The sequence below is a fragment of the Helianthus annuus genome, chromosome 11 (assembly GCF_002127325.2).
Source record: "Helianthus annuus cultivar XRQ/B chromosome 11, HanXRQr2.0-SUNRISE, whole genome shotgun sequence".
In the NCBI taxonomy this organism is placed as follows: domain Eukaryota; kingdom Viridiplantae; phylum Streptophyta; class Magnoliopsida; order Asterales; family Asteraceae; genus Helianthus; species Helianthus annuus.
In genome coordinates, this window is record NC_035443.2 from 37830521 (window position 1) to 37854289 (window position 23769).

A 23769-nucleotide genomic window follows, 5' to 3' on the forward strand; every position below is an offset into this window, starting at 1 on the left:
AACATTGGAACAAAAATGAGACGCAAAATTATCAGACTAAAATGAGTTTTGTTCAAGGAAACAGTTTGGATGAAGAAAAAGAACTCAAATTGAGACAGTCTAATGCTGAGTTTGAGGCTCAAAAGCAAAAGCAACAACCACAGGTCAAAGATGTGTCCATGAGAACATGTTTCAAATGTGATCAAAAAGGACATCTTGCACGCAAGTGTCCAAATCCAAAACCTGTGGATGTTGACAAAGAGAAGATTGATGCTGTGAAACAAAAATCTGAGTATGTGAGACAAAGGTCAACCAGATTTGATTCAAAACAAACTTGGAGGTACAACACAAACAAGTTTGCTTCAAATCAAAATTGGATATCAAACCAGAACAGGTTCGATTTAAGACAGACCTGGAATTCTCATACACCCAGGTTCAGAACAACACAGAGTTGGAAAACATCAGTTGATATGACAAAACCCCAAGAGTTTTGGAAATCAAAAAATGTTGTTCAAAACCAAAGTGTTCAAAAAGATTTACGTTTTTACAAACGTGGTACACCGAAAGGTCAAACATGGAGTGTTAAGAAACATGTTGATTCGGTAAAAGATGAGAAAGTTGAAGTTAAAATTGAGAAAGTTTTTGTGAAAAATGACAATGAATTTCCAGCATTGAATGAAAATTATTGTGTTGAAATGCCTAAGGTTCAACAGACCTGGGCTAAATTGTTCAAGTAATTCAATTAGTTGAATGTGCAGGTGCTCAAGGAATCTGAAGATTGTGAAATTGAAAGTTGGAGCAGCCTGACACATGAAGAGGAAGCAGAGGCTGCTGGACCCTGTGTTGGTTGAAACAGGGAGTTTATATGTTTTTCTGTACATAAATAAACAATATTTCAAAAACTCTAAAAATTTGAAAATTAAAAACTAAAAATATGTTTTAGTTTGTTAAAATTTGAAAAACCAAAAATATGTTTGTTTTTAATTTTAGTCAAAAATAGAAAATTCCAAAAATATGTGTTGATGGAATACGCCGAAACCCTCACGGCTGAACAAACATGATTACATTCATCAGATTGAAAAACGGTTTTCAAACTGTAAAAAATCAGTGTGTTGTAAATCATGGGGGTACTGTATGTTAGTTTTTCTGCTAATTGTGCTAAATAGTATGTTATGTTTTCTGTAATTCGGTACACGAGAAGCAGAACATGGATGGCGAGACAAAGCTATCAGTATCGGTTTGTCAAATTTCTTTAATGGTTTTGCATTTTAGGGGGAGAAAAATTGTTAGAAAATACAAAAACATTAGAAAATTTGAAAAATACAAAAACATGATAAAATTCACAAATTTGAGTTTTGTGTAAAAAAGAGGAAATGATAGTACATCAGTAGACAGTTACAGTATGCTAAAGAATTGTAATGATTAAATAGCGTTAAACAGTGTCACTGATGATATGTCGATAGGTTTTTATACACTTAGTAAACTTTTTCGGGATATAAACCTAAATTCAAACTTACTTATTTCGTGGGGAACACTACTTGGATATATAGGTAACCCCTGAAATCTCGTTTGAAAGGTCTCGTATTCTGATATACTAGGTTTTCATACTCAATGATGTCTGGGGTATTATTCCAGGACTTCTGCTGAACGGTAGTTCTGATCTAGTCCTTGGCTAATACTTTCACCGAATGCTTGAAACACAGCATAAACCCTCAGCATGCAGATGAAACAATAAAATTGATAGTCGCTGCTGTTGTAGCTAAAAGATCCTCTAAAGGGGACATACTAAAAAGTCGAAACTGATATCTCTCTGCGCATACGGAAGTATCGACCTGAGATCCCTTAGTCCTCGCATACCTAATTTATGTACAGATATCATTGTAGTATTAATCACCTGTAAGACTGAATATTGAGATTCTGGATACGGGAGTATATTCAAGTGGTGGGACACATGAATGAGTTTAAGTCTTAAAACATCTAAATCGTATCCTGAATTAGTTGAAATTTGTATGAAAATTTAAGTGGATCAGTATATTGACAATCTAAGTGAATTGTTTAATTCTTAATGTGTAACTAAGCTCAACGGTACTTGTGACTTGTCAAAAACTGATATGATCCTCTGACGCATACTCAAACAAAAATATTGTCTGTAAATATGTTTGTATATATTTCTTTACTGCTTTATATTTTCAGAAAATACAAAAAGATTTTGATTTCTGCTTTATTTTCGATAAACCAATGTCTGAAATGCTGAGTTTCAAAATCTAAGTAAGCTGATTGTGTTTCTGAAAAATAAAACAACTTCATTAATTTGATACTTGATTTAAAATCAAAAATTTTCAAAAACAGTTTGTGATATCTCCAAGGTCATTAATTTGGACTTGGATGATTAACTGTGAGGGAGTTGGATTCTTTAACGCTGCCATATCTGTAAAGTTTGTTGATAGGGGGAGTGGATTAGAGAATTGATTAAAATGTTCAAAATGTTGTTACTTATCATTTGTATGAGTGATTGCGGGAAAGATCCAGACTACGATCCCGAAAGCCGAGTCTAAGGGGGAGTCTGAAGACGAGCTCAACGCAAACAGAAGCGTACAAAGAGCCAGATATCATTCATGGAAGAGCTTGTAACCGGAAAGCAAGGTGTCGATCCCAAAGCATGGAAGCTTGACGAAAGGGGGAGCCTGACGAAGAAAAGAGTCTACAGAAAGGAGAAGCTGAAGCTGAAGACATATCCACCGGGATTATGTTTGAGCAAGGGGGAGTCTGTGTAGCTGAGGATGTTAAAGCTTCAAGAAGACTCAGAGAGAGAGAGAAAGAAAAGTCGCTACGAGTTGACTACAGATTGACTACAGCAATATCCAAGGGGGAGTCTGTTAGTGCATTATCTGTCTATCGCCTCCGTCAATCTAGTCCGTAGCAGAAAACCGAAGAAAACGAGAGTTACAGTGTTATATTTAGTGATAGCTAGTAAAAAAGGCAAGGTGGCATAATTGTAATTAATGAGATTCCTCATTAATCCCTTGGCCTATAAATAGATCTCTAGGGCTTCTAGTTTAGAACTTTTGGAACTTTTGTCATTTTCACAACTTGGAGAGCTAGAAGTTAGAGAGAGAAAGCTAGAGAGAGAAAGTTCGTTATTCGTGATTCAGGTGCTGTACATTTTCAGATTCGTTAATAGAATCACGTTTATATTACGTCTCGTGTGTTAGCTCGCGTTCGTGTACGGATTCCGCACGTCACACGTTCGATTACGCAATCGTTACGGAGTCAAACCGGTCCTAACAATGTGCAAAGTCAATCTCAAGGGATGGCAAGTGTCGGTGGAATGCCTCAACAACAACAACTCATACCACAAAACATTCGGCCAAGACCACAAGGGTCACAAATGCAACGCCCTATACCATTGCAACAAGTCCGGCTGCAACACGTGCAATCACAATTCCAAAGACCACCTCAACGCCCACCGATGCCACAACAACAGTTTCAACAACCAATTGCCCCACAAGGGCAAGTACCAAGGCCAATGGGTCCTGTGCCTCCAAGAGGTAGGTTCGGTGTACCAAGGAGGCACCTTAGAGAAAATGTGAGGGGTATCGAAGCGTATTTTAGGCCGGTAATCACTCATAATCCTTCACCGGTAGTCATTCCTCACAATGATCAAGGGAGGACATTTGAAGTGAGGACCAACTCTTTGCAAAGTTTGCCAAAATATAAGGGGTTAGCAACGGAGGAGCCTTACTTTCATTTGGAGGCTTATGACTCGATTTGTAACACTCTTGGGAGTCAAGGGTTCTCAGTCGACGATATTAAATTGGTATTATTCCAATTTTCTTTGGAAGAGAAGGCGAAAAAATGGTTCTACACATTACTTCAGCATCCATATATACATGGGGGGAAATGCAACAAACTTTCTTGGATGAGTTTTACACCGCCCAAAAGACCAACGATGCAAGAAAGGGGTTGAGAAGCTTCCAACAACAACATGGTGAGATGTTTCATGAGGCTTTTGAGCGTTTCAATATGATGATCAAAAATTGCCCTCACCATGGAATCGAATTGTGGGAATTAATGAATGCCTTTCACGAGGGGTTGAGTGCCGAAGATGCTCGTGATCTAATGTCCATCACCGGTGGGACTTTTGGTACAAATTTCGAGAACGGTGATTGGGAGTTTTTGGAGAGCATGGCAACTACATCAAAGAGAAAAGCTCAAGCATCAAGGAGAGCACGACCGGCCATTGCCCGACCTCAAGTGCACGCCATAGATGATGGTAATGTTCAAACTACTAACCAAATTTATGATGTTTGTGCTTTGTGTAATGAAATAGGTCATGCGGCTGAAAATTGCCAAGGAATGGTGGAAGGGCAATATGAAGAAGTCCATGCGGTTCAAGGTCAATGAGGGGGTGGTAGAAACTACAACAACATGAACTCTAATACCTACCACCCCGGGTTGAGGAACCACCCAAATTTTCGGTATGGGAACCCTTCAAATCAAGCTAACCCGAACTTTCAAGGTAGCCAAGGTAACTTTGGTTCACGCCAACCTTACAATAACCAAGGTGGATATCGAGGCGGGAACAACCAAAGCTATCAAAAGCAATATCAAACGGGTCAAGAACAAGGGGGGTCTTCGGGTGGAAACAAGATGATAGAGATGCTAAAAAGCATGCAAATGGAGATGCAAAAACGGAACCAACTCGATGAAGTTCGAATGCAAAAGGATGAAGTTCGTGACAAAAGCCTCCAATCACTAACAACCCAAATGGGTCAATTAGCAACCGACGCGGCTGAATTGAAGAAAAACAAGGGTCAACTTCCTACCGACACTAAGGTAAATCCTTCGCATGGTACGTCACGAGGTAATGTTAATGTTCATCATGTTAGTGTTTTAAGAAGTGGAAAAGAGTTTAAAGCCAATTTGTCACCCGAATTGGTTGAGGGGGTAATTGAGGACATCACGGGTAATGATAGTGATGATGAAGTTTCACCGGTTAATCCAAAAGAATTAAATGTTAACAAACTGGGTTTGGGTGAAAATGAAAAGAGTGAAAAAGTTGAGGGTGAACCGAGTCAAGTCCCTTTTCCATCGGCTTTACTTGACCCGGGAAAGAAAAATTTTATTGCATCAAGAGGTCCCCAAAAAGAAGAAATGTGGGACATGTTTAAACAAGTTAAAATTAACCTTCCACTTCTTGATGCAATAAAACAAGTACCCGCCTATGCCAGATTTTTAAAAGAGTTATGTACACAAAAAAGGCAAAACAAGAAGAAAGTGCCTAAGCGGGTTGATTTAACTGGGCAAGTAAGTGCAGTTTTAAATGGGGAGCTTCCTCCTAAGCTCCAAGATCCGGGCACGCCATTGATTAACATACAAGTTGGTAATTTTCAAATGGCTAAGGCGTTGCTAGATCTTGGAGCCGGGGTTAGCATTTTACCGGGGGGCTTATATGACCAATATGATTTTGGTCCGTTAGCAAGGGTGGAGACAACAGTTGTTTTGGCCGATTTGTCTCATAAGCTACCTCGGGGTATGGTTCAAAATGTAATTGTTAAAATTGATGAGTTTTATTACCCGGATGACTTTCTAGTCTTGGACTACTCGTCCGCGGACCCAAAACAACAACAAAACATAATTTTGGGTCGGCCATTTTTGAGCACCGCACATGCCGTGATCGATTGTAGATTTGGTATGGTCGACATGACTTTTGGGAATCGAAAAATGCATTTGAATGTTTTTACTAACAATTCTAATGCTAATGGTGTTGATGAGTGTTTCATGGCAGATATAGTTGACGGATGCAACCTGCATGAGTATGAGGAGGATGGTTTGGATGTTTGTCTGTGCGATTTTTCTGAACAGGTACATGCTTATGCACTCCGGGTTGAAGAGGAAAAGCAAGATGCAATGGCTTTGAAAGAAGGTAGACCACCATGGACTCATTAATTTGAAGGTTTACCGGTGGAGATAGATTCGGGTACTAAACCATCGTTAGAGGAACCGCCAAAGTTGGAACTTAAAGACTTGCTGAGCCACTTGAAGTATGCGTTTTTAGGGGATAATGACACTTTACCGGTCATTATTGCCTCTAATTTGGAGTTGGCACAAGAGCAAGCTGTTGGTGCACTACATCTGTTGATTTCGTCTTGGATCAAGTCATACATTGCACTGTATAGATTAGGGCTCAATATACGAGAAAATAGGAGAATGTAAGTGTTTTAGAGAGAGGTTTCGCTTGTAGGGACATATGCTTGAGGTTCCGCTTATGTGTTCACATGAGGTTTCGCTTATGTGAACATGTCACTTGAAGCGAAACCTGAACACTATATAATCCCCTGAAGCAAAATCATTTGTATCAATCAAGGATTCAATACCGTGGTGCTGCCGGTGTGACGTTTGGGTTGTAAACATTGTTAAATCAATAAAACAGAAGATTAAAGTGAAGAACAAGCTATTTCTATCTGTGTTTCTTGTTATTCCGCACCTAAAACATAGAAGAACGCCTCTGAACGACTCGTTCGGGTCAGTACACGATCCTACAATTGGTATCAGAGCTTAGGGGGAGGTTTTCTACAGAAATTAGCTGGATTTTGTCATTGTTTTCTACTTCTACACCTTCTTTTATCATTTCGGAAAGTTGTACCGGTCAGAATTGGATCAAAATTGCACAGAATGTGTGTTATTGAACATTGACAAACCCTAGAAAGTTTCGGACCAAAATACGAATTAAAAATGGACCAAATGAACTTCGGACCAGTTTTCGCTTCAAGGGACATTTGAATGTTTCGCTTGAAATGTTCCGCTTCAACTAACACTTGATAGTTTCGCTTGAGTAGTTCCGCTTCAAACTACTTCATAGTTCCACTTATTCGGTCAATCTTCAGAGGTTCCGCTTCAAATTACGTAGTAGTTCCGCTTGTGTGTCACCATTAGTGAGTTTCCGCTTCAAAAACATCAAAGGTTTCACTTCAAGGTTCCGCTTCAAGAGACAGTGTTGGAATTTCGCTTATTGGTTTCGTTTCATTGATTATCTAAGGTTCCGCTTCAACAGTTTCGCTTATCTGAACAACTATGGTTCCGCTTATTGTTACATCAACAGTTTCGCTTCTGTGAACATCAGTATTTTCGCTTATTTGTCACTAATTTTGAAAAACGTGCAAAATCATCATGGATACTGAGTTTTACAACGCGTTCGCTACTCCGTCTGGTCCAGTTGCAATTGCTCAGGTTATGAACTTAGAGAACGAGACGGGAACCACCCAAAAGCCCCCGAAATTGATGAGTATCGAAGAATATTACGAGTGGAAAGATCGATTCAAGAACTGGGTTCAGGCAAACCATCTTAGATCATGGGAGTGTATATTAAAGAAGTACGTGTTGCCTCAAACAGAATTGCAGGTTATTAAACAGTTATCCGAATTCACGGATCAGGAACGGGTGACGTACAAAGCCGAGAAGATGATGATCAGTTTATTGCAACAAGCGATTAAAGAAGATATATTCATTCTGCTACAGCACGACAAAACTGCAAAGTCGATATGGGATGCACTTAAAGTCAAGTTTGAAGGTAGCGAGAATATGATTAAAAGCAAGAAGGCGTTGCTAAAGAAAGAGTTTGATCTGTTCAGCAGCTTACCGGGAGAGGATACAAAGAAACTGATTGAGAGATATTGTCACTTAGTGCGATCCATGTCTATGTTGAGCATTACTAAAGATCGTGAAGAGTGGGTGGATAAGTTGGCTGATGCACTACCACAGAAAGAGTGGGGAACATATCTGATGATTCTGAAGAACACTGGTGTTTATGATGGGTTGACTATATCTTAGTTTATTGAAAAGATTGAGAGTCAGGATCTGGAACAGCAGAAGATTGCTAGGATGAATAGTCCCAGTGGTCAACAGGAAGTAAAAATGTACTATAAAGGAAGTGTTCCGGTTCCTGAAACTGAGAGAAGTCCGAAAATCCAGACTGCATTCAGTGCTGGAGATTCATCAGAAAAAGCTGATCAGGTTTCAAGCAATAGTAGCAGCGGATTCTCATCATTTCCGAGTGTCAATCCTAAAGAATCAAACACAAGCTTTCAGTCTCAAAGCACTAAAACTGGAAATGGCTACGTGATTCAGTGTAACATAGCTTTAAATCTTCCAGAAGGCCAAAGCTTCTCAGAAGACACTGCTAAAGACCACATGGCGCTTCTTGGTTCTGTGTTGTTATCTTATGAAGGTCTTGTTGCTGGTCGGATCGGAAATCCTATGCTTACAAAGGAGGATTACGATCAGATAGACGCCGAAGAAATGGAACTCATGGATATCAAATGGTGTCTTGCAAGTGTTCTTCGACGTGCTGAGAAGTTCAAAACAATCACCGGGAGAAATGACTTTCTTGATGCTCATGTATCTACTTTAGGTTTTGATAAATCTAAAGTTACTTGTTTTCGATGCAGGGAGAAAGGCCATTTCAAACGGGAATGCAAGGGTAGAGAAGCTAGTGGAGCTCAGAATCCGTTCGGAAAAGATGACTACTACCGGAAAGCCATTTATCAGCAGGTTGGTCAATCACAAGACTCACAGACGGCTCATGGTAGGAAGATTGAAGATTCTAAGAGAGCATGTTTAGTGGACTTCAACTGGAGCAACTACATATCTCCTGATAGCAAAGCCTGTATAGTTGATCAAGATGATGAGAGACTACCTGATGGCTTTAGCTGGGATAGGTTCGTTGATGAAAAAGGAGAGTTCAAAGCTTTCATCGCCAAGATTGTCAGAGAGCCAGATATGTTTGCTACCTGGATGAAGTCTATTGGAGTGAATGTGACGAGTGAGGATGAAAAGTCTATTACGTCTGATGAAAATTCAGAAAGTGTTGACGAACTTTCAGAAAATGTTGAAGAAATTTCAGAGAGTTCAGATGAGAGTGTTGAAAAAGTTGCTAGTTCTGAAAAAGAAGTTGTATTTGATCAAATACCATCTGATTCTAGTGTATCAGATACTGATTCTAAAAAATCTGTAAAGTTTGATCAATCACCAGTTGATAGTAGCAGTGATGATGAGGAAGAGAAACATATAAATGTTGCAAATTCTCATCTTTCTCCTGAAAGTTTTCATTTTTATTTTGCAGATCGCTTGGAAAAGTTGAAGGCAAAAAGAGCTGAAAAAGAACACATGGAAATGAAGACTGAAAGTGTTGTTGTGGAGTATGATAAGACTGAGCTGGTGAGTGAAGAAAAGATGTCTGAAGTTGAGAAGGTGAAAGAAGAAGAAAAGGTAATTGAAGTGGTGAAAACAATCGAAGTAGAAAAGATTATCGAAGTTGTCAAGCCTTGTATGAAGTGTTTGGAAGCTTGCAAGGAATGTGCAGCAAAGGATGACATAATGTAACACCCTAGTTATTTTTTTAAAGGTTTTCGTATAATTTACGAAAATAAACATGTATTTAAGGTTAAGTATCCTTAGAAAATTTCGAGTAAATTAAAACTTTTACAATTCATAAGTTATTCTACAAAACGTGATCGAATTCGTTGTTTAAAATATACAACGTGGCAAAGTGCGGAAGCATGTAACTATATCATGTTCTGTTCTTCGATGAGCTTGATCGTCTATCGGCATCCAAAATGAACCTACATTTCATAAACATGAAATGCTTTAGTCATACGGGGATTGAAATAAATCTAAACAAATCCGGTAATGATAATTGTAACACCTCGAATTTTTGTGTCCAATGATGTGTTAACACGTGTCATTTGTTTACACGTGGCATTGATAATAAATAAAGGACTAATTTTGACAAACCTTGAAAGTATATAAATTCGAGGGTTATAAATGTCAACAAGGGTAAATATACTGTGTAGTAATCCTAAATAATGCTTGAACCTTCAAACGAATAAATCATAGATCGTGCGGAAGCGAAACGCGGAAGAAAGTGAGAGATTACGAGCTACAGGGGTTAACTGTGTCAACATGTTTAATATTACCTCTGAGTGACCCTTTAACGTTCCCAAAGCTTCGTAACAGTGTTATACGCTCACTAGAATATACTGTATAAATTCCGCGAAGTTCCGTCTTAAAACGAGAGAGTTATACTCAAATTCGTATAAGAAGGGCTAAAAGCGTCAACAGTGAAAGTTAAGGCTTTCCAAATAATTAATAAACTAACCGGGGACTTAATAATGCGGGTAAATAACACGAGGCCCCTATCGGTAAATAACCGAGGGCCAAACCGCAAAGTTACCCCTTCAAACCCGAAAGGTCAGGTAAATCATTACGAAAGATTTCGTTATTAATTACCAGATTCTGATAATCATGACAAAAGATTTTAAAAATCTGAAAAACAGACCTCTCGCGACCCGCGTAAAGGTTAGGCTTAAGTGTAAGCGGGCCGCGAGCCTCCTAAATAACACGCCTGATATTTGGACTTTAGGCGACCCGCGTTAAAGGAGCATGGAACTTCCATGCGGGTCGCGTAAAGTGCCCAGATGCAGAATTGTTGTAGTTACTTGCCTTTTGGAGCCTTTGAACGATCAAACCTCAATCAATGAGGCATGGGCACCCTACACTTGACCCATAGCTCTCAGGGACACCTACCCATCATCTCTGGACTATTGTGAGTGTTTGCAATGATCATAGTTGCTTGGCATTGGCTATAAATAGCCACCTTATGCACATAACATTCACAACATCAAAAACACACATCTCTGATCATTGCAAGAGCTCTCAAGTCCTTTTCTCTGCTCTATAAGCAAGAACACAACTTCTGTAAGTGATCTAACCCTTTGTGGTTTCACATTTCCTTAGTAAATGGCTAAGAACCAAACCGTCGTAAATACGGTTTGACTTTAAAAGAACTCAGTGATGGTTCAGTCTTATGACGAATCAAAAGTGGTTATGAGTTGGTATTTATGTGGGTAATAAACCTCTAAAAAGGTTCCCCCTGATCACCACTCTAACTATGTCAAATATCGAGTCAAACGTGCGGTTAAAAAGTCAACAGAAAGCTATTTTAGCGATTTATGCATAATCTATAATGTATATGTTATGAAACCTGTTTTGACACTTATAAAATATGATAATAAGTATATAAACTTGTTTGCGCTCGTTTGAATCGACCATTTGCTATATTGACCCGGTTCGGAGCCGAATGTCGCAAAAGTTTGACTTTTGCTTTGACTTCAGTTCTGACCCGTTTTAGTGAGGTATGGATATACCTTAGGACTCTCTTAGGACCAGGTCACATGTTGGTATAAACCTCTGTGGTCGGTTCATGAGTTATCCGAGTCTTTTGCGCATTTCCGTCATTCGCCTAAAAGTTGACCGTAACGGCCTTTTGAAATTAAAACGAGTATTTCGGACACGTGAACGGACCAAAACCTTGCTTATTAAATTATAAGCATGTCCTTAAAGTTTCACGTCAATCCGAGGTCTAGAATGAGAGTTATGCTAATTAGCGCAATTTAAATAAACTTTAGTAATTAACGGCGCAAATAGCATAACACCTATCTAAACCAAGATTTCGTCACCAAAACTTTTACCCACTGTATTAAAATAATATTTTGGGAATTTTAAAGATTTTTAATAATTTTTACCTTGCTCATAACCTGCGGTTATGGCTACGGTTCGGTAAATACCGAATATGCCCTTTTTGGCCAAAACATGAGTTCTACAAGGTCTTTTGACCCGATTCCAGTTGCTACTGGTTTTAAATAATAAATAAAGTATTTTAAGCTTTATAAGCTGTTCGGGAAACTCAGATTTCCTGTAGAACTCGAAAAGCCCGTTTAAAGTCTTTAAAATGACCGAAAAGCCCCTACGGGGCATAATATAAACTTAAACTCGTTACGGGCGTCACGGGAGGTATCCTACTGATACCACAACCCATTTAAGGCATATTGACTTAGGAAATAAGCGTACGACTCTCATAGTTAACCGTTTCGCCTATTGCGCGCACGGTTCGGCTTATGAAACTAGTTTTCATAAATTAGCCGATACGGGTCAAATTATATTATTTGAACCCCAAAATCCAGAGTGTGAACCATTAAACCATATAAAACAAGTCTCTGAACTTGTTGGGTCAGAATCACACTCCATTCTCGGTTTTCGCCTTTTCGCGCGATTAAACCATATCAATATATATATCGGAACCAACCGGTCTAGGCTACGGCCATTATAACGACCCGTTAGGATTCTAAGAGGTTAACTAAAACCTTCGTTCCAGATTAGGAGCCCCAGTAAAAGCTATCGGTGATTTAATCCAAATTAAGGAAATATACTTGCAAAGGTAAATACTTTAACTTATTTCCCCTATATGGGCTTGGGTTACGGTATATTAATACCGCTTGATTGAGCATTATATTCTTCCATCGCTTAGGTGGTTAATTAAATAATATGATCGGCTCATTTAAACAGTTTTGTTGCTTATAAGCCTTTGGGGGGTTTAATGACCGTTGTCCCGGATATCCTTGGCATCATTTTACGAAATGGCCACGACCATCGACATCCCGGTGTAGGCGTACACCCGGTATAAAGTGTCGACATTAAAATTAAAAGACGTAGCCGTTGGTTTTTATACTACGGTTTTACGCAAACGTGGTGTGTCTATAAATCTTTAACCCGGCACGACCCGGGCTACTGAACGCATAAAAGAACATGTAAAACGTTCACAAGATTTTATTATAATTTTCCCAAGTTATAAAAGAGTTTGTGCCTTGTGCATTCAAATCAATTTTAATAAACATTTTCAAATGTGTCAGTTGAATGTATTTACCAGTGTAAACTGACGTATTTTCCCCAAAAAGATTAAGTGCAGGTACCTAAACGAAAATTGGCTGGTATTAGCTCCCTAGCGTCGTGATAAGTCTCGCAAGCTTGATTGCAGTATCTGATGGAACAAATACTTTATGTTCATTTACGATCCACTGTGGATATATTCAACCCCTGTAATACATTTGATATTACAACCAGAGGTTGAAGTTTATATATATTTATCTTATGCTTCCGCTGTGCATTATATAATTGTGTGGTTTGACTATTTTGTTGCCAACATCGTCACGGTAATCCCCCACCGGGCCCACCGGTGAGACAAGTGGAAATCGGGGTGTGACAGGTTGGTATCATAGCCAACATTGAGTGAATTAAACCATTGTGTTTAATCTCTATGACACAATTGCACATACTTGAGTCTAGACAATAACTTAGGACAAATTCGGATTATTACTCCTTTTGTCTTTATTTTCGATTCGATTTTTAATAAGTTTTGGAGCAGGAAAATGCCACCTGTTATATTCCGAGGAAGAGGAAGGGGAAGAAGAGGCCGAGGAGAAATCGTGACACATCACGATAACGAGGCTGGACCATCTGGTACAAGACATCCTTCGATGACACGGAGCGAAGAGCCACAACGACGAAGAGATCTTTACGAACCCGCGAGGCATTCCACTTCGCACAGCTCGACGCCATCCTACCGGCACTCCTTTGGGCCAAATTCAGAAAATGATCCCAATAACCCACAACCTTCCTTCATACCTCTACAACGTTCGGTTTCGCACCGGAATTATGACGACCCTACTCCCTACTACGTAAGTCAGTTTAATCCGGCTGACTACATACAGGAACCTTCAGGATTTGTTCCGCTTGGTCCACAAGACCACTTTTCTGAAGATCCCATGGAGGAAGATGAGGATCCTACTGAACCTGCGCGTGGTACGCCCACGCATCCGATAGAAGTTTCTGAGGGGTCATCCTTCCATGGAACGCCCTATCAGGGACCAGACAGTTTCCAAGCGATGTTTGACCGACATGAGTGGTACTACACACCACCTCAACAGACATCTCAACAACCGCGACATCCACGGGATCCCTCTGAGGATTCACGCTTTGAGGCAGTTACGCCACCACCTCCGCCACCGGCGCAACCAGTAATACCTGATCCGCCAAGGCGTAGGAGGACAAATGCTCGTATGTCTACACGAGGAGGAGGGGGTATCCACTTCAGCACTCCTCGACATTCTAGTAGTAGCCACTATCCGCCGCTACAAGAAGAAGGACCTTCAAGTCCTATACAGGAGGCGAACTCCGCACCAGCTGCACGAAATTCGCCACCGTTTGGGTATGACCAACCCATACCAGCTTACACAGGTCCAACGGCTTACAACCCGTTCGAACCGTCACAAGCACAATACAACTATGGCTATGAGCGCGACCCATATGTGGTGTCGGCAAGATATAATGCGCGCTACCCTGACGGAGCACATGGAAACATGGGACCACCAGACTACTCAGCTCATGGGTATCCAATACCGCCCAGACCTCCAGTTCCGCATCAAGCGCCACAACCACGTTTCTCTCCTCCTGAACAGGAAGAAATACTCCATCGACTAGATCGAGTGGAGAGAGAGTTCGAGGAAGAGAAGAAAAGCCACCGAGGATTTCTCAAGGGCTTGGCGAACCTACTAAAGGGCAAAAAGAAGAAACGTGACCACTAGCCCTTAATAGTCGTACTAATGAAATTTCTACTTTGAAATAAGTCCCTGTGTGGACAACTTATCGTATTTCAGTCCCTACGTGGACTTATCTTTAGTCCTTGCATGGACACCTATCTTGTATTAGTCCCTGCGTGGACTTGTCACTTATTTTTAAACCTCTATGGAGGTACGTACTATTTGAAAGACCCGTTTAGGGCAATATGTAATTGTAATTGAGATTATGGAACGTATGTTATGAGTTTTGTTTTTAATATGTATAAAATAAATCAAAACCATTCCTTTTATATTGATCTGCCTAAATAAAGAATCTTAAAAGGTGAAACCTAGCTTGGTGTCTTTTAGATCCAGTCAAGATGGTACGACCTAATTGAAAAGATTCTGATTCCCTGTTAACCTCTGTACGCATGTTAACAATCATGGCAGATGTGAATCGTTAAAATCACGCACGTCATTCTTATACAATAATCCTTTAAGGATTTCAAAACCCAACTAAATGATCTATAAATAATGGGTTAAATCACCAATGAAGGTGATCAATATCATTAAAACATCCATTAGTGATGTAGTGCCTACGGGCCAGTATTATAAAGACATCCATTAGTGATGCAGTGCCTACGGGCCAGTATTATAAAGACATCCATTAGTGATGCAGTGCCTACGGGCCAGTATTATAAAGACATCCATTAGTGATGCAGTGCCTACGGGCCAGTATTATTAAAACATCCATTAGTGATGTAGTGCCTACGGGCCAATATTAATAAAACATCCGTTAGTGATGTAGTGCCTACGGGCCAGTATTATAAAGACATCCATTAGTGATGCAGTGCCTACGGGCTAGTATTATTAAAACATCCATTAGTGATGTAGTGCCTACGGGCCAATATTATTAAAACATCCGTTAGTGATGCAGTGCCTACGGGCCAACCTTATTAAACACATCCATTTGAGATGTAGTGCCTACGGGCCAATATTATTAAAACATCCATTAGAGATGTAGTGCCTACGGGCCAACCATACTAAAACATCCATTAGAGGTGTAGTGCCTATGGGCCGTAATAATTGTCTTATAACGACAAAAGGCAGTGGTGGTCTATGACTCCCTGTCAGAAAGAGATAAAAGAACTACGGTTCAACTCTCTATGCCTTTGATTCTCTGAAATCTCGGCTAATATTATAAAACATCATCATGATTAGGCTTTATGCCGCCAATACTATTTATATAGCTGAAATAGGATATATTCAAATCCTAATATTTAATGAAATAAAAAGTTAAACCAAATATGGTCTCTGTACCATGGTTGACAAATTGTCATAAAAGACAATTATATAATAATCTCCTAAATAAAATTTTGTTATCTTCTGTAACAGATTCAAGTTACAATGGCGGATCCCAATGGAGAGAACAGCCACACAAATGAAGATGACTATGACAATGCGTCAGTGCATTTGACAGGCGCACAACTGAAGGCTCTGATTGACAATGCTGTGCAGGCAGCTATTGATCGTCAATATACTGAGTCCCAAGGCAGAACTGTGTCAAAACCACCCTCTAAACCAAAGACATACTCCAAACCACCCTCTGAACCCAAGAAAGATGACGACAAACACTCGTCCACTGAGCACAGCGTTCATCGCGATAGAGAATATACTGATGCATCCAGTGCTAAGGGTTGCACCTACAAATACTTTGTATCATGTAAGCCCCGGGAATTTACAGGGGAGAAAGGTGCTGTTGATTGTATCACCTGGCTGGATGAGATGGACACGATTGTGGACATCAGCGGGTGCGCTGAGAGGGACGTGGTAAAGTTTGTGTCCCAGTCATTCAAGGGCGAGGCCCTGGCGTGGTGGAGAGCTCTGGTGCAGGCTTCAGGTAAGTCTGCCTTATACAAAATGTCATGGGAGGAATTTATTGCCCTCATAAAAGAAAACTACTGCCCTCAACATGAGGTTGAGAAGATTGAGGCGGATTTTGTCTCATTGGTGATGACGAACCTGGACTGCCAGGCGTATTTGACGAGTTTCAATACCATGTCTCGTCTAGTTCCATACCTGGTGACACCAGAACCCAGAAGAATCGCCCGTTTCATTGGGGGATTGGAGCCTGCAATAAAGGCTAGCGTAAAGGCCTCTAGGCCGACGACCTTCAGGTCAGTTACTGACCTCTCCTTGTCTCTTACACTTGATGCTGTCCGTCTGAGGACACTAAGGAACAAGGAGGCTGAAAAGCGAAAACGTGAGGATGATACCTCACGAAAGTCTGGGAAAAAGCACCGTGGAAACGGTGAGGGCAAGAGAGGGTCGGAGGCAAAGAAGGAGGGGCAAGCTGATGAAAGACCTCACTGCAAGGTCTGCAAGAAACCTCACTCCGGGAAGTGTATGTTTGCGTCTGGTTCACAGTCGCAACAAAAGACTCCATCCTGTGGGCTATGCAAGTCCAAGGATCATAAGACCGTGGAGTGCAAAAAGATAAAGGATGCAACCTGCTATGGTTGTAATGAAAAGGGGCATATCAAGAGTAATTGCCGAAAGTATGCCAAGAAGGCGGAAGAGACTAAGAAGTCAAATGCGAGAGTTTTTCGCATGGATGCAAAGGAAGCGGTTAAGGACGACAATGTGCTTACAGGTACCTTTCTCGTAAATAATATATTTGCAAGAGTACTATTCGATTCTGGCGCTGATAAATCCTTTGTAGACCAGAAATTTTGCCAACTACTAAATATGCCTATCAAAACCCTTGATATGAAATACGAAGTAGAGTTAGCAGACGGCACGATAGAAACCGTCTCTACTGTTTTAGAAGGATGTGAAATGTCCATTAGGAACCATTCTTTTCCTTTATCTCTACTTCCTTTCAAATTAGCGGGTTTTGACATTGTGCTAGGCATGGACTGGTTATCCCGTAATCAGGCCCAAATCATTTGCGGCAAAAGGCAGATAGTTTTAAAGACTCCGAGTGGTGAATCTCTTACCATTCGAGGGGATACGCATTATGGGTTGCCCGAAGACGTATCTATGCTGAAAGCTTCAAGGTGTTTGAACAGAGGCTGTGTAATTTACATGGCTCAGGTGATAACTGAAGAACCAAAGCCGAAGATCGAGGATCTTCCTGTCATTTCTGAATACCCCGAGGTTTTTCCCGAAGAACTACCTGGTTTGCCACCAGATAGACAAGTGGAGTTCAGAATAGACATAATTCCTGGAGCGGCTCCGATAGCAAGAGCACCTTACAGATTAGCTCCGACGGAAATGAAAGAACTAAGGACCCAGTTGGATGAACTGCTGGCGAAAGGTTTTATCAGACCTAGTTCATCTCCCTGGGGAGCTCCTGTCCTATTTGTAAAGAAGAAGGACGGATCAATGCGGTTGTGCATCGACTATAGAGAACTGAATAAAGTTACCATAAAGAATAGATATCCCTTACCAAGGATCGATGATCTATTCGATCAGCTGCAAGGAGCGAGCTACTTCTCAAAGATCGACTTGAGGTCGGGTTATCATCAACTAAGGGTCAGAGATGAAGATGTACACAAGACTGCATTTAGGACTCGCTATGGTCATTACGAGTTCCTAGTGATGCCTTTTGGGCTCACAAATGCACCGGCTGCGTTCATGGATCTCATGAATCGCGTCTGCAAGCCATACTTGGACAAATTCGTCATAGTCTTCATCGACGATATCCTTATCTATTCCAAGAATCAAGCTGACCACGAGAAGCACCTCCGTTGCATTCTCAAATTACTACAGCGTGAGAAACTCTACGCCAAATTCTCGAAATGTGAATTCTGGCTACGAGAGGTTCAATTTTTAGGTCACGTTGTGAGTGAGCGTGGTATCCAAGTGGATCCCGCTAAGGTAGAGGCAGTCATGAACTGGCAAGAGCCAAAGACGCCTACCGAAATTCGTAGTTTCCTGGGGTTAGCAGGATACTACCGGAGGTTTATTGAAAATTTTTCAAGGATTGCTGCGCCCTTGACTTCCTTGACCAAGAAGAAAGAAAAGTACATTTGGGGCCCAAAGCAGCAAGAGTCCTTCGAAATACTGAAGCAAAAGCTAAGCAACGCACCTGTGTTGACATTACCGGAAGGTACAGATGAATTCGTAGTTTACTGCGATGCATCACACACAGGCATGGGGTGTGTGCTTATGCAGAAGGGCAAGGTGATTGCCTATGCTTCAAGGCAACTAAAGGTGCATGAAAAGAATTACACCACCCATGATTTGGAGTTGGGTGCCGTTGTATTTGCACTAAAACTGTGGAGGCATTACCTTTATGGTATTAAATTTGTGATTTATTCAGATCACAAAAGCCTCCAGCACCTGTTCAACCAGAAAGAGTTGAACATGAGACAGCGCCGTTGGATAGAGACCCTGAATGATTACGACTGTGAAATCAGGTACCATCCCGGCAAGGCGAATGTGGTCGCCGATGCCTTGAGCAGGAAGGAAAGGGTAAAACCCATTCGAATTAATGCCAAGAGCATTGAGGTTAAGAATAATTTGATGGAAAGGATATTAGCTGCGCAGCGTGAGGCTGTGTTGGAAGCTAATTATCCTAATGAAAAGCTGGGAGTAACTGAGGAGCAATTGACTCTTAGCAAGGATGGAATTCTTAGGCTGAACGGACGTATATGGGTTCCGATTTATGGAGGACTACGAGATGTTGTTCTCCAGGAAGCCCATAGTTCCAAATACTCAGTCCATCCTGGTGCTGACAAAATGTACCAAGACTTAAAGGCAAATTATTGGTGGATAGGCTTGAAAAAGTCTGTAGCCGCCCACGTAGCAAAGTGCTTGACTTGTGCTCAAGTCAAGGCCGAGCACCAAAAGCCATCTGGCTTGCTACAACAGCCTGAACTTCCCGAGTGGAAGTGGGAATGCGTAACTATGGACTTCATAACCAAGTTACCCAAAACCAGGAAAGGAAACGATACAATATGGGTCATAGTCGATAGGCTGACTAAATCAGCTCATTTTCTACCCATCAAGGAGACATATAGCTCCGATATGTTAGCCCAACTTTATGTTGATAAGATTGTAGCCTTACACGGCATACCTGTGTCTATTATCTCCGACAGGGATACTAGATACACGTCTCATTTCTGGAAAAGTTTCCAGCAATCTTTGGGCACGCGTTTAAACTTTAGTACGGCTTACCATCCACAGACGGACGGTCAAAGTGAGCGTACTATCCAAACGCTAGAAGACATGCTTCGTGCATGTGCGATCGATTTAGGTGGTAACTGGGATAAAAACCTACCCCTGATCGAATTCTCCTACAATAATAGCTACCACACCAGCATAAAGGCTGCGCCTTTTGAGGCATTATATGGTAGGAAATGCAGATCGCCTGTTTGTTGGGCGGAAGTAGGGGAGGTCCAACTATCAGGACCAGAGATTGTTTTCCAGACAACGGACAAGATTGTCCAGATCCGAGAACGTCTCAAGGCTGCCCGCGATAGGCAGAAAAGCTACGCTGATCCAAAGCGTAAGGATTTTCACTTCGAAGTAGGTGAAAAAGTGTTGCTTAAGGTATCACCTTGGAAGGGGGTGATGCGTTTCGGCAAGAAAGGCAAACTGAGTCCGAGATACATAGGACCTTTGAGGTCATTGAACGGGTCGGATCAGTTGCCTATAAGTTGAACTTGCCTGAAGAGCTCAATGGAATTCACAATGTGTTCCACATCTGCAATCTCAAAAAGTGCTTCGCCGATGAATCATTGGTGATTCCACACACAGATGTACATATAGATGAGAGATTAAAATTTATAGAAAAACCTTTGTCGATTGAAGATCGGCAGGTGAAGAAGCTTCGCAGAAAGCATGTACCGATTGTAAAAGCCAAATGGGATGCTCGTAGAGGTCCTGAATATACGTGGGAAGTCGAAGCTACAATGAAAGAAAAGTACCCCTATTTATTTGAGTAAATCTCGGGTCGAGATTTATTTTAAGGGGGTGAGGATGTAACACCTCGAATTTTTGTGTCCAATGATGTGTTAACACGTGTCATTTGTTTACACGTGGCATTGATAATAAATAAAGGACTAATTTTGACAAACCTTGAAAGTATATAAATTCGAGGGTTATAAATGTCAACAAGGGTAAATATACTGTGTAGTAATCCTAAATAATGCTTGAACCTTCAAACGAATAAATCATAGATCGTGCGGAAGCGAAACGCGGAAGAAAGTGAGAGATTACGAGCTACAGGGGTTAACTGTGTCAACATGTTTAATATTACCTCTGAGTGACCCTTTAACGTTCCCAAAGCTTCGTAACAGTGTTATACGCTCACTAGAATATACTGTATAAATTCCGCGAAGTTCCGTCTTAAAACGAGAGAGTTATACTCAAATTCGTATAAGAAGGGCTAAAAGCGTCAACAGTGAAAGTTAAGGCTTTCCAAATAATTAATAAACTAACCGGGGACTTAATAATGCGGGTAAATAACACGAGGCCCCTATCGGTAAATAACCGAGGGCCAAACCGCAAAGTTACCCCTTCAAACCCGAAAGGTCAGGTAAATCATTACGAAAGATTTCGTTATTAATTACCAGGATTCGTAATCATACAAAAGATTTTAAAAATCTGAAAAACAACCTCTCGCGACCCGCGTAAGGTTGTAAGTTGAGGCGGGCCGCGAGCCTCCTAATTACGCGTCTGATATTTAAATCAGGCGACCCGCATTAAACGCATGGAACTCCATGCGGGCCGCGTAAAGGCCCAGATGCAGAAGTTGTAGTACTTGCCTTTTGGAGCTTTGAACGACCAAACCAATAATGAGGCATGGGCCCCCTACTCGACCCATACTCTAGGGACACCTACCCATCATCTCTGGACTATTGTGAGTGTTTGAATGATCAGTTGCTTGCATTGGCTATAAATAGCACTTTGCACATAACATTCACACCAAAAACACACATCTCTGATCATTGCAAGAGCTCTCAAGTCCTTTTCTCTGCTCTATAAGCAAGAACACAACTTCTGTAAGTGATCTAACCCTTTGTGGTTTCACATTTCCTTAGTAAATGGCTAAGAACCAAACCGTCGTAAATACGGTTTGACTTTAAAAGAACTCAGTGATGGTTCAGTCTTATAACGAATCAAAAGTGGTTATGAGTTGGTATTTATGTGGGTAATAAACCTCTAAAAAGGTTCCCCTTGATCACCACTCTAACTATGTCAAATATCGAGTCAAACGTGCGGTTAAAAAGTCAACAGAAAGCTATTTTAGCGATTTATGCATAATCTGTAATGTATATGTTATGAAACCTGTTTTGACACTTATAAAATATGATAATAAGTATATAAACTTGTTTGCGCTCGTTTGAATCGACCATTTGCTATATTGACCCGGTTCGGAGCCGAATGTCGCAAAAGTTTGACTTTTGCTTTGACTTCAGTTCTGACCCGTTTTAGTGAGGTATGGATATACCTTAGGACTCTCTTAGGACCAGATCACATGTTGGTATAAACCTCTGTGGTCGGTTCATGAGTTATCCGAGTCTTTTGCGCATTTCCGTCATTCGCCTAAAAGTTGACCATAACGGCCTTTTGAAATTAAAACGAGTATTTCGGACACGTGAACGGACCAAAACCTTGCTTATTAAATTATAAGCATGTCCTTAAAGTTTCACGTCAATCCGAGGTCTAGAATGAGAGTTATGCTAATTAGCGCAATTTAAATAAACTTTAGTAATTAACGGCGCAAATAGCATAACACCTATCTAAACCAAGATTTCGTCACCAAAACTTTTACCCACTGTATTAAAATAATATTTTGGGAATTTTAAAGATTTTTAATAATTTTTACCTTGCTCATAACCTGCGGTTATGGCTACGGTTCGGTAAATACCGAATATGCCCTTTTTGGCCAAAACATGAGTTCTACAAGGTCTTTTGACCCGATTCCAGTTGCTACTGGTTTTAAATAATAAATAAAGTATTTTAAGCTTTATAAGCTGTTCGGGAAACTCAGATTTCCTGTAGAACTCGAAAAGCCCTTTTAAAGTCTTTAAAATGACCGAAAAGCCCCTACGGGGCATAATATAAACTTAAACTCGTTACGGGCGTCACGGGAGGTATCCTACTGATACCACAACCCATTTAAGGCATATTGACTTAGGAAATAAGCGTACGACTCTCATAGTTAACCGTTTCGCCTATTGCGCGCACGGTTCGGCTTATGAAACTAGTTTTCATAAATTAGCCGATACGGGTCAAATTATATTATTTGAACCCCAAAATCCAGAGTGTGAACCATTAAACCATATAAAACAAGTCTCTGAACTTGTTGGGTCAGAATCACACTCCATTCTCGGTTTTCGCCTTTTCGCGCGATTAAACCATATCAATATATATATCGGAACCAACCGGTCTAGGCTACGGCCATTATAACGACCCGTTAGGATTCTAAGAGGTTAACTAAAACCTTCGTTCCAGATTAGGAGCCCCAGTAAAAGCTATCGGTGATTTAATCCAAATTAAGGAAATATACTTGCAAAGGTAAATACTTTAACTTATTTCCCCTATATGGGCTTGGGTTACGGTATATTAATACCGCTTGATTGAGCATTATATTCTTCCATCGCTTAGGTGGTTAATTAAATAATATGATCGGCTCATTTAAACAGTTTTGTTGCTTATAAGCCTTTGGGGGGTTTAATGACCGTTGTCCCGGATATCCTTGGCATCATTTTACGAAATGGCCACGACCATCGACATCCCGGTGTAGGCGTACACCCGGTATAAAGTGTCGACATTAAAATTAAAAGACGTAGCCGTTGGTTTTTATACTACGGTTTTACGCAAACGTGGTGTGTCTATAAATCTTTAACCCGGCACGACCCGGGCTACTGAACGCATAAAAGAACATGTAAAACGTTCACAAGATTTTATTATAATTTTCCCAAGTTATAAAAGAGTTTGTGCCTTGTGTATTCAAATCAATTTTAATAAACATTTTCAAATGTGTCAGTTGAATGTATTTACCAGTGTAAACTGACGTATTTTCCCCAAAAAGATTAAGTGCAGGTACCTAAACGAAATTGGCTGGTATTAGCTCCCTAGCGTCGTGATAAGTCTCGCAAGCTTGATTGCAGTATCTGATGGAACAATACTTTATTTATTTACGATCCACTGTGGATATATTCAACCCTGTAATACATTTGATATTACAACCAGAGGTTGAAGTTTATATATTTATCTTATGCTTCCGCTGTGCATTATATAATTGTGTGGTTTGACTATTTGTTGCCAACATCGTCACGGTAATCCCCCACCGGGCCCACCGGTGAGACACGTGGAAATCGGG

The 23769-nt window shown here is 40.7% G+C and overlaps 1 long non-coding RNA gene and 1 other non-coding gene across 2 annotated transcripts in view; both read right to left on the reverse strand.

The window, feature by feature from the left end:
* Positions 1-3928: 3928 nt before the first annotated feature.
* Positions 3929-4034, reverse strand: LOC118484422. Its single transcript, XR_004873533.1, has one exon. It is a non-coding gene; the product is annotated as a small nucleolar RNA R71 (small nucleolar RNA).
* Positions 4035-9434: 5400 nt separating this feature from the next.
* The window catches only part of LOC110890024, a 32884-nt gene continuing 18549 nt past the window's right edge, over positions 9435-23769 (reverse strand). The window contains exon 4 of the long non-coding RNA XR_002564155.2: positions 9435-9599. This is a non-coding gene — a long non-coding RNA (uncharacterized LOC110890024). The remainder of the gene's footprint in view (positions 9600-23769) is intronic.